The following is a 12683-nucleotide window of genomic DNA, read 5'->3' on the forward strand; positions in this document are numbered from 1 at the left end:
TCATAAAGATATAGGGAAGATTAGTGTAGAAGTAGGAGAATGAGAGGAAGAAAGGAAGGAAGGGAGCAAAATAGAAAGAAAATTAACAAAATTATGTTATATACATACATACATACCAAAGGTAATTTTGCCTTTATGTAGAAAGTAACAATAAAAAATAAAGCAGTAAAAGGAATATCAGTAGAGTGTAGAAGAGAGAAAAGGGAGAGTGAAGTGGGGATGAAAGAGGGTGGGGAATAGGGATTCATTGTATATATAATTTTGTCAAAAAGGATCCCAAATAATATGTATAATTATAATGCTCTAAAAAAATCAGTTCACCATAGACACATGAGTTTATTTCTGGATTCTCAATTCTGTTCCATTGACCTACATTTCTATTCTTGAACCAGCACTCCACTTTTTTTTTTAATTACTGTAGCTTTGTAGTAAGTTTAGAAATAGGGAATTGTGAGTCCTTCAATATTGTTCTTTTTCAAGATCATTTAGGTTATTCTGGCTTCTTTGAAATTCCATACAAATTTTATATTCAGCTGATTAATCTCTACAAAGAAGACAACTGGAATTCAAATAGGGAATATGTGTCATTTATTTTTTTAAAAAATCAATAAAAAATGTAAAAAACAATAGGGAATATGTTCAAACTAAAGATGAATTTGGGGAGTATGACCATCCTAACATTAATTCTGTTAAACCATGGACATAAGATGATTTTCCATTTATTTAGGTCTTCTTCAATTTCTTTTAACAATTTTCATTGATTTCAGAGTATAATATAATTTTTATACTTCTTTACTTAATTTATTTCTAGGTTTCTCCTCCACCTCCTCCTCCTTTTCTCCTTCTTCTTCTTCACTGAGTATTAAACCCAAGGATGCTCTGCCACTGAGCTATAACCCAGCCCTTTTTAAATTTCATTTTCAGACATGGTCTCATTAGGTTGCTGAGGCTGGCCTTAAACTTGCCATCCTCCTGCCTCAGCCTCTCATGTCACTGGGATTATAGGGGTGTGCCAAGACACCTGGCTATTTAAATTTTTTCTGGATGGTATTGTAAATACAATTATTTTCTTAATTTCACTTCAGATTGTTCATTTCAAGTATAGAAAAAAAAACAATTGACTTTTGTTTGTTGATCTCATATCCTGAATTCTATATGAACTCATTATTATATAGTAAGAGATTTTTAAGTGAATGCCTTACGATTTTTGTATCAAAGATGTTACCTGTATAAAGAGATCATTTTACTCTTCTTTTCCAAGCTAGATGCATTTTTTTTTACAATATCAAATAGAAGTGGATATCCTTGTCTTTCTTAATTCTAGAAAGAAAGCAGCTTTTTACCATTAAATATTACACTAACAGTGGAATTTGTGGATGACTTTTATCGGGTTAAGAAAGTTACCTTCTATTTCTAGTGTGCTGAGTGTTTTGTATTATTAAAAGGTGTTGGATTTTTCAAATGCTCTTTCTGAGGTGAGAGATTAGGTTATTGGGTTGATGTCTTTCTTATCCTTTAATATAATCACTTCCAGTTAAAATTTCCTCTAAGTACTGCTTTAGTGGCATACTATAAGTATTAGTAAACATTTTACTTATTCATTGGTAATGAATTAAAATTTTTTTACTAATTCATTGGTCTTCCTTTTATTTATTCATTTGTTTTTAAATCAGTACATTATAGTTACATAAAATTGTAATGCATTGTGGTATAGTCATACATACACCTAATATAATTTGGTCAATTTATTTCCCCAATTATTCCCCTTTTCTTCCTCTCCTTCATCCCTCATGGACCTTTTATCAGTCAGGTTTCTCTAGAGGAACAGAATCAACACGAAGTATAATTATTAAAAGGGGATTTATTAGGTTAGCTTACATGACCAGAAAAGGGATCCACAGTGCTACCCTAGCCTGAGATCTAAGTTTTCTGGAGAATCACAAGCAGAGTCCTCAATGATCGCAGCAGGAATCAAGAACCCATTCAAGAAGAATTGATCAGGCTTGCATCTGCTGCTGCTTCCTTGTTCTTCCAACTGTTATTCCATCCAAGCCATCATGCTATCAGATGGTCTGCCCATGCTTTCAGAGGGTCTTCATTTCAGTTGGCTATCCCACATGCCAGTCATTCCTAGACACACCCTCACTGACACATCCATAAGTTTCTTAATCACCCACATCTCTCTTTTTTATATACGTTTATTTTATTTATTATTTTTTTTTATGGGTGCTGGGGATCAAATCCAGTGCCTCATGCATGCTAGGCAAGCACTCTACCACTGAGCCACAACCCTGGCCCTCATTCACATCTCTTAATCCAATCAAGTCGACAATTTTAATTAATTATTACAGACAATTTTAATTAATTATAATTAATTAGTTAAAATTAATTATTCTCTACTAATCTCCTTTTTTTGTCAGCCTTTTCACAGCTGTGACAAAACGACTTGACAAGAACAATTTTATAGGAAGAAAAGTTTATTTGGGAGCTCATGGTTTCAGAGGTCTCAGTCCAAAGACAGCAGGCTCCATTCCTCAGGGTTCAAGGTGAGGCAGATCATCATGGAGGAAGTGTGTGGCAGAGGACAGCAGGTCAGGACATGGCCACCAGGAAGCAGAGAGACAGACTCCACTTGCCAGATACAAAATATATATCTCAAAAGCCCTGAGGGACTCTCCTCCTCCAGCCAAACTTTACCTGCCAGTTCTCACCCAGTTAGTTAATCACTATCAGGGGATTAATGCATTGATTAAGACAAGGCTGTCATAACCCAATAGTTTCACCACTAAACTTTTTTGCATTTTCTCACACATGAGCTTTTGAAGTATACCCCACATCTAAATCATAACATTCTGCCCCTGGCCCCCCAAAGCTCATGACCATCTCACAATGCAAAATACATTTAGTCCATTTCCAAGTCCATTTAGTCCATTCCCATTGTCTCAATAGTTCCAAGATTGCCCAAAGGTCCATGTCCAAAGTATTCATTGAGATGCAAGGCAAACTCACATCATGAGCTCCCGTAAAAAGCAAAAGTAAATTACATATACCCTATATAGAAGGACACATAGTAAATATTTCCATTCCATAAGGGAGAAATAGGGGAATATAAAGAAGGGATAGGACTAAAGCAAGACTGAAATCCAGCTGGGCAAACAAGTCCTGTAGCTTTACGTCTAGCATCTGGAGCACATGGTATCTTGATGTTCTCTCCAAAGGGCTTGTGGAGTTCTGTCCCTATGACTTTGCTGGTTGCAGTCCACATGGCCTTTCTGTTGGTTTATCTGTGCTCAATTCTTGCAGCTTTTTTTGGCAAACATACCATGTTACTGCCATTTCTTAATCCTGAGGTTCTTCACTGCAGCTTTAACTTCCTCCTCACATCTCCATGCATCATCCTTTCAAAGGCTGCTCACAGGCACTCTGACTCTTCTGCACTTTGCCTGGTGTCCCAGCCCTTCCTTTGAAATCATGGTGGAAGCCTCCATGACTTCCTAACTCCAGCATTCTGCAAACCTGCAGAACCAGTTGTTAGACCGGGACACAAGAAAAGACCACTGACTCCAATTAAAATCAAATTAAAGCAAGCTTATTATTTCAACTGGCCGGGCTGCCTCTCCCATCAAAAACTACGGGAACAAGACAGCCCTGCAGCTTTCTTGCAGCCAAGCTTTATAGCCCAGAAAGTTACACAAAGTGGGGTTACAGATAACAAAACGCTGAGGAGCATAACATAAAGGCTAGTTTACATTTTTGCTGGCCCCAACATCAGAATTTATGAAGGTCATTAGAGCCTTAGAGAGGGTCGTTGTCTGGCCAGGGAAGGCCAAGATATATGAGGCGTCACTAAAGTTTCAGAGAGGACTGCTATCTGGTCAGAGAGTCAGGCATGGGTGAGTTCAAGGCATGGGCAGGCATTCCAAGTGAGATCAGAATTTGCAGTAATTTATAGTAAAGCCAAAATTAGATTTTCATGTCTTTATGGTGAGATGGCTCCCATTTTTAAGAGAAAATCAGGCTGGGTCTATCACACTACCACATGGTTGCCACCAAGGTCAGCTGCCATCTTGAGCAAGAGCCCAGCCACCAGGGACCACTGCTGTAGCAATCTCTGAGTGCCTGGGTGGCTGAGCATGATGAACCCACTTCCTAAGCTGCCCTATGCTAGGAGGGTGTCCCACTGGTCTCTTCTCAAAGGAATTTTTACTTTTACCCCCTTGATCCCTTTGATATTCTCTATTTTATTGGAGTACAAATTTTCAAAATAATTTCTAATTATCTTCTGTATTTCTGTAGTGTTGTTTTAGGGAAAAACGAGGCAAGGCACCAAAGATAGCAGGAAACAGTTTTATTTGGCTGCAGCCAGGTTCAGAGGGCACAGCTTTTGCTGTAATCAATTAATCCCCTGAACCCCGAGTTCAGGGAGTTTCAGAGTTTTATACCCAGTGTGTAAGGGGAGGGGCTCAGAAGTTCACAGTCTGCAGAAGTTCACATAAAAGCAGCTTTTTCTTCCACTGTTCTGGGCAAGTTAACTCTTCAAGAACAACACCTGAGAAGGGGAGAGCTTCTCCCCTTTCTTTCCTCCCCCTGCCACCTGTTACCATGAAGCCCATTTGTAACTTATCTTAAAAATGTAGACATCTCTGTGAAGCCCTGCTCAAGGCCAGAGGCCTTGTTTGCACATTTCTTCAAAGTACTATACTGGATACGTTTGTGAAAAACTAGTAAGGGGGTGTCCAGCACCTGGAGTGCTGGTATCTTCTCAGCCAGTGGCCAAGTAAACAGGGTGACATGAAAATTGGAAGTTTATCTACATTGGACTCTTTTGATGACAGTCCTAAAATCAGCCATGGTGAAGAGGGCTTTTCTGTGGAGAAAGGGGGTGCCACTTCAGTGTCTGTCATGATATTTCCTTTTTCATCATGGATGTTAACAATTTGAGTTTTTTTCTCCTCTTCATTAACATGGCTAAAGGTTTGTCAATTTTATTTATTTTTCAAAGAACCAACTTTTTGTTTTGTCAAATTTTAAAATTGTTTCTTTTGTTTTTAATTTCATTGATTTTAGTTCTGATTTTAATTATTTCCTGTCTTCTGCTTTTGGTGTTGATTTATTCTTCTTTTTCTAGGACCTTGAGATGTAATGTTAAGTCATTTATTGATGGATTTTTTTTCTTCTTTTAAGGAATGAACTCCATGCAATGAACTTTCCTCTTAGTACTGCCTTCATAGTGTCCCAGAGATTTTGATATGTTGTATCAGTATTCTCATTTACATCTAGGAATTTTTAAATCTCCTCTTTGATGTCTTTGTTCATTCAATAGCATATTATTTAGTCTCCACGTGTTGAAATAGCTTCTATTTTTTATTTTATCATTGATTTCTAATTTCATTCCATAATGATCTGATAGGAAAGCAGAGTAGTATCTCTACTTTTTTGTATTTGCTAAGAGTTGCTTTGTGGCATAATATATGATCTATTTTACAGAAAAATCCATTTGCTACTGACAAGAAAGTGTATGCACTCATTGATGGATAAAATATTCTATATATGTCTTTAAAGTCTAAGTTATTGATTGTATTATTGAATTCTATAGTTTCTTTGTTTAGCTTTTGTTTGAAGGATCTATCCAGTGGTGAAAGAGGTGTGTTAAAGTCGCCCAGAATTATTGTGTGGTGGTCTATTTGACTCTTGAACTTGAGAAGAGTTGGTTTGATGAACATAGATGCTGCATTGTTTGGGGCATATATAATTATAATTGTTATGTCTTGTTGATATGTGTTTCCCATCCTTCTTTATCCCTTTTGATTAACTTTGAGTTGAACTCTACTTTATTTGATATGATAATGGAAACCCCTGCTTGTTTCTGCAGTCCATGTGAGTGGTATGATTTTTCCCAACCTTTTACCTTCATTCAGTCTGTGAATGTCTTTTCCTATGAGTCTCTTGAAGGCAGCATATAGTTGGGTCTTTTTTAAAAAATCCAATCTGCTATTCTGTCTTTTGATTGGTGAGTTTAGGCCATTAACATTCAGGGTTGTTATTGAGACATGATTTGTATTCTCAGTCATTTTTGTTTGTTTTTGGTATTTAACTTGTTTTCTCCTTTGATTGTTTTTTTTTCTTTAATGTAATACTTCTCTTTGTTGCTTTTCATTGTTGTTTTTCATTTCCCTCTAATGGAATATTTTGCTGAGGATGTTCTGAAGTGCAGGTTTTCTAATTGTAAATTCTTTTAACTTTTGTTTTATCCTGAAAGGTATTTATTTCATCATCAAATCTAAAGCTTAGTTTTGCTGTATATAAGATTCTTGGTTGGTATCCATTTTCTTTCAGAGCTTGGTAAATGTTGTTCCAGGATCTTCTAGCTTTAGGGTCTGGGTTGAAAAGTCTGCAGATATCCTAATTGTTTTCCCCCTATATGTAATCTGATTCCCTTCTCTTCTGGCTTTTAAAATTCTCTCCTTATTCTGTATGCTAGGCATTTTCATTATGATGTGCCTTGGTGTGGATCTGTTGTGATTTTGTACATTTGGTGTCTTATAAGCCTCTTGTATTTGATTTTCCACTTCATTCTTCAGGTTTGGAAACTTTTTTGATATTATTTCATTGAATAGATTATTCATTCCTTTGGTTTGGAACTCTGTGTTTTCCTCTATCCTGATAATTCTTATATTCGGTCTTTTTATGTTATCCCATAATTCTTAAATATTCTGCTCATGGTTTCTTACCATCTTCACTGTGTGGTCAACCTTCTTTTCAAGATTATATATTTTGTCTTTGTTGTCTGATAGTCCTGTTTTCCAAGTGATCTAATCTGGTGGTGTTGCTTTCTATTGAGTTTTTAATTTGGTTTATTGTTTCTTTCATTTCAAGGATTTCTGTTTTTTTTTTTTAGAACGTCTATCTCCTTATTGAAGTAATCTTTTGCTTCCTATATTTGCTTATGTAGCTCTTTATTGAAATGATATTTTGCTGCTTGTATTTGCTCTGTCATATCATTCTTTAATTCACAGAACATTTTAATTATGTACATCCTGAGCTCCTTCTCTGTAATTTCTTCTGTTGTGCTGGCCATGGAGCCTAATAATGTAGTATCTTGGTTTGTTTGGGGCACTTTCTTCCCTTATTTTTTCATGTTGTGTTTTCCCTTCTAGCACTGTGGATTCAAAGCATTATACTTTTTACCTTATAGACTTAAAGTGTCCCTTCAGGGTTCCAATACCTCTCCTTTAAGAGGAAGGACAATATTAACAGATCCCAATACAAACAATACACAGTCTTAAACCAAATAGCTCCTATTAAGACATTTATGGTTTTGGCACAATATACAGAAATGGAGGGTTCAATTATTATCTACAATATAAACAGTAGATTTGCAAAGGAGTCTACAGTTTCTTATGGTGGGCAGAGAAAGAACTGGGAGGGGAGTGTAGGATGAGATGTTGAGGGGGGAGGAGGTGAGGTTATAGAGTTATTAGATCTTAGGAAGCATGAAAAAGGAATCTAAAGAAGCTGGTTAGTAGCAAGAGAAGACAGAAAGTGATTTTGAAGAGACAAGTAAGTGGGAAGAGTACAAAAAACAAACATAAAAATTAAGAAATAAAAAGGTAAAAATAGGAGATAAAAGAACATACAACAGCACTGTAATATACTATTCAGACATCCCAGACCTCAGTAGCCTAATTCATGAAAAGTACTTGGTTTCACAAATGTTGGGGATGTTAAGGCAGGAGAAGAGAGAGAGAGAAAAGAAAAAAAAATCTCCAAGGACAATACAAGGATTGATTTTGTTGGAGATCAGTATCTTTTCTGCCTCCCTTCTCATCCAATAGATGGGATTGTCTGTTGTTTGCTGGTATCTCCACCCTCAGGATGGTGACAGTTATTAGGGTGGGAGGGTTGGTCTTGGGGGTGGAGCTCCTGGAGGTGGGGTATAGCCCTTGCTGGTCCCTGATGGGTGATGGCACTCCAAGGATCTTCTTTGGGGTCCACTTGTGTGATGGGGGCACCTGTCGTGACCCCTTGCCCGCAAGGAAGACATGACTCGGGAATCTTCTTTCAGCAGTTTATTCAGGCCCTTGATATTTCTTCTACTCATCCCTCGGATGCCCCTCCCAGCCTTAATAAAGCATCTCAAGCCCCAATGCGAAGCTGCCATGTGGAACTTTCTCATAGGGTGCTGAAAAACCATGCGCCAACTCTCCCAAATAAGGAGTTGTTTGTCACATACCACAGTGGAGTCAGCGCCATCTTGTAATGGCGACCATAGTCTGCATAAACGGCAGAGGCAGCTCACCACAGTTCCCCCTTTCTGTTTTCATAAAACAATACAGGTGAGAGTAGAGGTCCTATCCCACTGTGCAGAATGGCTGCATAGTATGGCTCAGTCCTAAGGAGGGCCCTTCCCTAGATCTGACTCCATATCAGCCGACGCCTTTTTTCGTGGGGCGGGGCGTGGACACGTCAAACCCGCATGCAATAGGACATGCTCTCCTTGAGGTCCCGGTCCACTGCGGGATCACTCAAGTGCAGTGCCTTGCCTCGCATCCTGTATAGTAACGATGGTGAACAAAAGGGGGTAGCTGGGACTACCTCTGTAGGACAACCACAATTAAGTTGGCGACACCCTGAGAGAAAGGCACGGGCTTTAAAGCCATAGCTAAAGACCAGTGTGGAAACCCTTCTGCGTGCAATGGCAACAAGACCTGCAGAGTGCAAGGGCTTTCCAGCACTAGAAGAAAGACAAAAGAAGGACATGTCGAACCCAGTGCAATGTTATAATAACGTGGGGTGCAACGACCATGTCAAAGGCACTAGTGTGGAAACCCATCTGCGTGCAATGGCAGCAAGACTGGCAGAGTGCAAGGGCTTTCCAACACTAAGAGAATAACGAGGAAAGACATGTCAATCCCAGTGCAATGTTACAATAACTTGGGGTGCAATGACCATGTCAAAGATTTACTGTTTAAGATGCGCAAGCCAGACTTGAGGTGAGTTGCCATTTTCTAAAGCTGCAAGAGCTTGTATGATCATAGCCTTATCTTGAGCACTGCGGGCCTTAAGGCGACAGAGAAACCACAAACAAAGGAACATATCGAAGCAACACATTGCACCAAAAATGCCTACTCCCACCCACTCTTTAAAAAAGGAAAAGGCAGAAGATATCCAATCAGTGAATTGACCCAAAGTCACGGGATCAACACGGGTACTATTCAAGACAGCTATCTGGGTTAGTTGAGACTGGATCATGTCTTCCACTTCCATGGACCAATTCTCTGCCAAATAGTCACCGATGATGCAGGAAGCATTCCTGGAATCATTAAATCTGACAGAGGTTATGCATAAATGTGCACGTTGGTCAACGCAACCCAAAAGCACCAAGTCAGCCAATTCTTCTATCTGAGCTTGGAGTAAATCTATTCTTTGGTTGGCAGCTAAAATTCCTGACAAAATATGTTGACTAATTGTATTTTGGGATTCAAGTATGGTGGAAGTTTGTTGAACAACTTGATTAATGGTGGCAGCAGTTTGTACATGACTGGCCATGGCTACTCCAGCTGTAACTGCTGCAGCAGCAGCAAGGCCTGCATTAGTTAATGGCCCACCTATCTCTCTACAGACTTTCATCCAAGCCTCTATGCCTTTGTTTTTATAAGGAGTAATAGCTGCCTTACATTCTTTAGTACACTGTTCAAAGACGAATTGTTTAATCAAGGGCATGGCTCTATCGGGATCGCCAAAAATTTTTTCCTGCAGCATCCACCATCCTAGCAACAAAGTCTGAGATCTGTGTTGACTGTTCTCCAAACTTGAGAATGAAAAGTCCTCCCGGAGCCTTGGACTCCACCCACATACGGGGGCGGAACTACTGGAGGAAGGGTGGAGCAGCATCAAGTACTGGCTCCTCCTCTAGATTCTCAACTTCCTCCCCAGAACTGGATTTATTACCCTTCTCACAGCAGGCTTTTACATCTGTTGTTTCCCGTTTTTTCTTTTTTATCTTAGTCTTACGTAATTGTTGTAATAACTTGTCCAATTCCTCAGAACTGTTCGAGCTACTTGTGTCCTTGGGAGTTTTTAACTCAGTCAAGTCCGGATAGAGCCTTCTCCTCTGTTTAACTTCAGACTCCCTTGTCTGTTCACCACTCTTACTCCTAATACTTTCTGCTACCTCGCTATGTGACCCCTCTGATTTTTCTTCATGCAATTGCTCAAGAACGGCCTGACCCTCGCTCACAGCTTTCTGGCATTTACCATCCATTATACACCCCCTCACTAATTTCCAAAGCGGAATGGTACCGCCCTTTAAAGTTCCTTGTTTGTAAGCGAAATCCAGATCTTTCCCTAATTTGTCCCAACTGGGAATCGTGAGACTCCCTGAAAAAGCAAACCAAGGAGCTACAGAGTCAGTCTCTTCTAAAAACCTCTGTAATGTGCTCCGCTTCACTTTAAGTCCCTTAGAACGCAGTAACCCGTCCAAGGCCAGCAAAATTGGGCTTGAGGAAGTGGCACCCATACTATTCCAAGCTGTATAAAGAAAGTGAAAGTACAAACCCCCGCTCTCTCCTTATTTACAGAGGAGCGTCTTATTTATTACTTTTTCCCCGCTCTCTCTTTATCTACAGAGGAGCGTCTTATTTATTATTATTATTATTATTTTCCCGCTCTCTCTTTATCTACAGAGGAGCTGCCCCGCTTTGATCGCGGATCCCACTTATCTGCACCACCCCTGACCGCTGAAAGTTCTGGTTCCCGGGTTTCGGCACCACTTGTCGGGACCCCTTGCCCGCAAGGAAGACGCGACTTGGGAATCTTCTTTCAGCAGTTTATTCAGGCCCTTGATATTTCTTCTACTCATCCCTCGGATGCCCCTCCCAGCCTTAATAAAGCATCTCAAGCCCCAATGCGAAGCTGCCACGTGGAACTTTCTCATAGGGTGCTGAAAAACCATGCGCCAACTCTCCCAAGTAAGGAGTTGTTTGTCACATACCACAGCGGAGTCAGCGCCATCTTGTAATGGTGACCCTAGTCTGCAGAAACGGCAGAGGTGGCTCACCACAGGCACCTGGTCTTATCTCCTTATATCTCACAATTCCTGGTCTCTAATTTAGTCTTTAAACTGTATCTCACTCACCCCTCCCTTTCTACTTCCCAATCAGGAATCTTTCTCTCTGGAGGTTTTGTGGGCTGCGCTCTTGGGGGCTGCGTACCTTTTTTCTATGGGGCAGTTCAGGACCAGGTTTTTTGAGCTACAGACCTGCTGTGTAGCTGCAAGCACTGAGCCAGGTTAGCAGCTGCTGGGGGTGGGGGAGAGTTGGGGACTTTAGGTACCCTAATTTTGCTTCTAAGCCCCAGCGGGTGTCCCAAGCTGGAAGTTGTCCCAACTAAAAATGGTGACAAAGATGTCCCAAGATGGAGGCGGCTGCTTTCAGCGACAGGGTATTGGTGTTGTGCTCGAATTCGGGACCTCCAAAGACTACCAGAGACCCAAGATCGATGTAAGCAGCAAAGAGGTGTTTATTGCAAGCTAGCTCGGTCCTCCGCACGCACACACAGCAACTGGTGACTCTGAGAGGCCCTGAGCCCAGGGTTTGCAGCATTTTTATACATTTTTTTGGAGAGGGCAGGGACTTCACATACATCATAGCCTTTTCTAGCAAATCATCACACACCGCGGGAAAATCAAATAACACTCTAAAACATGATTAGCACCTTCACTGGCGGGAACAAGTTAGGTAGGGGTGATTGGTCAGTACAAAAGGGGTATTGGTTTGAACTGATTGGTTTAAGCCAAGAGGGGTGTACGTGCTGAACTACATGGTTTCCCAACATGTTATCAACCACCATAAACTACTGGGAGGGTCATCTGGCATCCCAGGTATTTCCCCTGTCTCATGCTGATTGGTGGCTGCTAGGGGGTTGCTATGGATCCCCACCTAGCCTGACTGAGTCAGGGATACCTGGTGCAGCAGATCTCTCCTGTTATTTGTAGATAAACAACTTAGCAGGGTGGGAATGTGCCTAGGAGTGCTCTGTGGGTTTTTCCAAAGACAAAGGTCATGTCCCTTCCTTGGACAGGCTTTGCTCTGAGATAGAGGCTGGTTTTTCATTGGGTCAGGTGGGGCTTGGTGGTGGTGGTGGTGGTGTGTTCAGAGATGCAGCTCTGTGGAGTGTAATGTTGTGGCTGATGGCTGTCTTCAGACCCTGTCCTGTGTCCCCAGGTGCAGGCTACCATGTGTAGGGTACTGTAGCAGTGGTTGCAGTGTCCCAAGATGGAGGTGATCAGGGATGTTGGTAGATGGGGGTCCATGCAGCAATGGTGGCTGGAGGCCTGTGTGTGGGCAGTGGCTGGGTGTCCTGTGTGGGAGCAGTGACCAGGAGTCCTGTGTGGGTGTTGATGCTGGTGGTCCTGCTCGGGCACCCAGAGGTCCTGCATGGGCTAGTGGCTGGGAGTCTTGTGCTGATGCTAAGGCCTGGAGACCTGTGCAGGCATGGTGGCCATGTTCCTGCACAGGAGCAGCTGTCAGGGGTCCTCTAATTACTCGCAGATAAACAATGTTCCCACTACTTGAATCCCAGATCCTGGAGAATGCAGCCTCTCTGTAGTCTACCATCTTGGATTCCTTTTCAGCATTTCTTATTTGTCTGATTTCTTGGTAGGAGTGGTGACATCTGATTCA

Source organism: Ictidomys tridecemlineatus, chromosome X, assembly GCF_052094955.1.
Source record: "Ictidomys tridecemlineatus isolate mIctTri1 chromosome X, mIctTri1.hap1, whole genome shotgun sequence".
NCBI lineage: Eukaryota > Metazoa > Chordata > Mammalia > Rodentia > Sciuridae > Ictidomys > Ictidomys tridecemlineatus.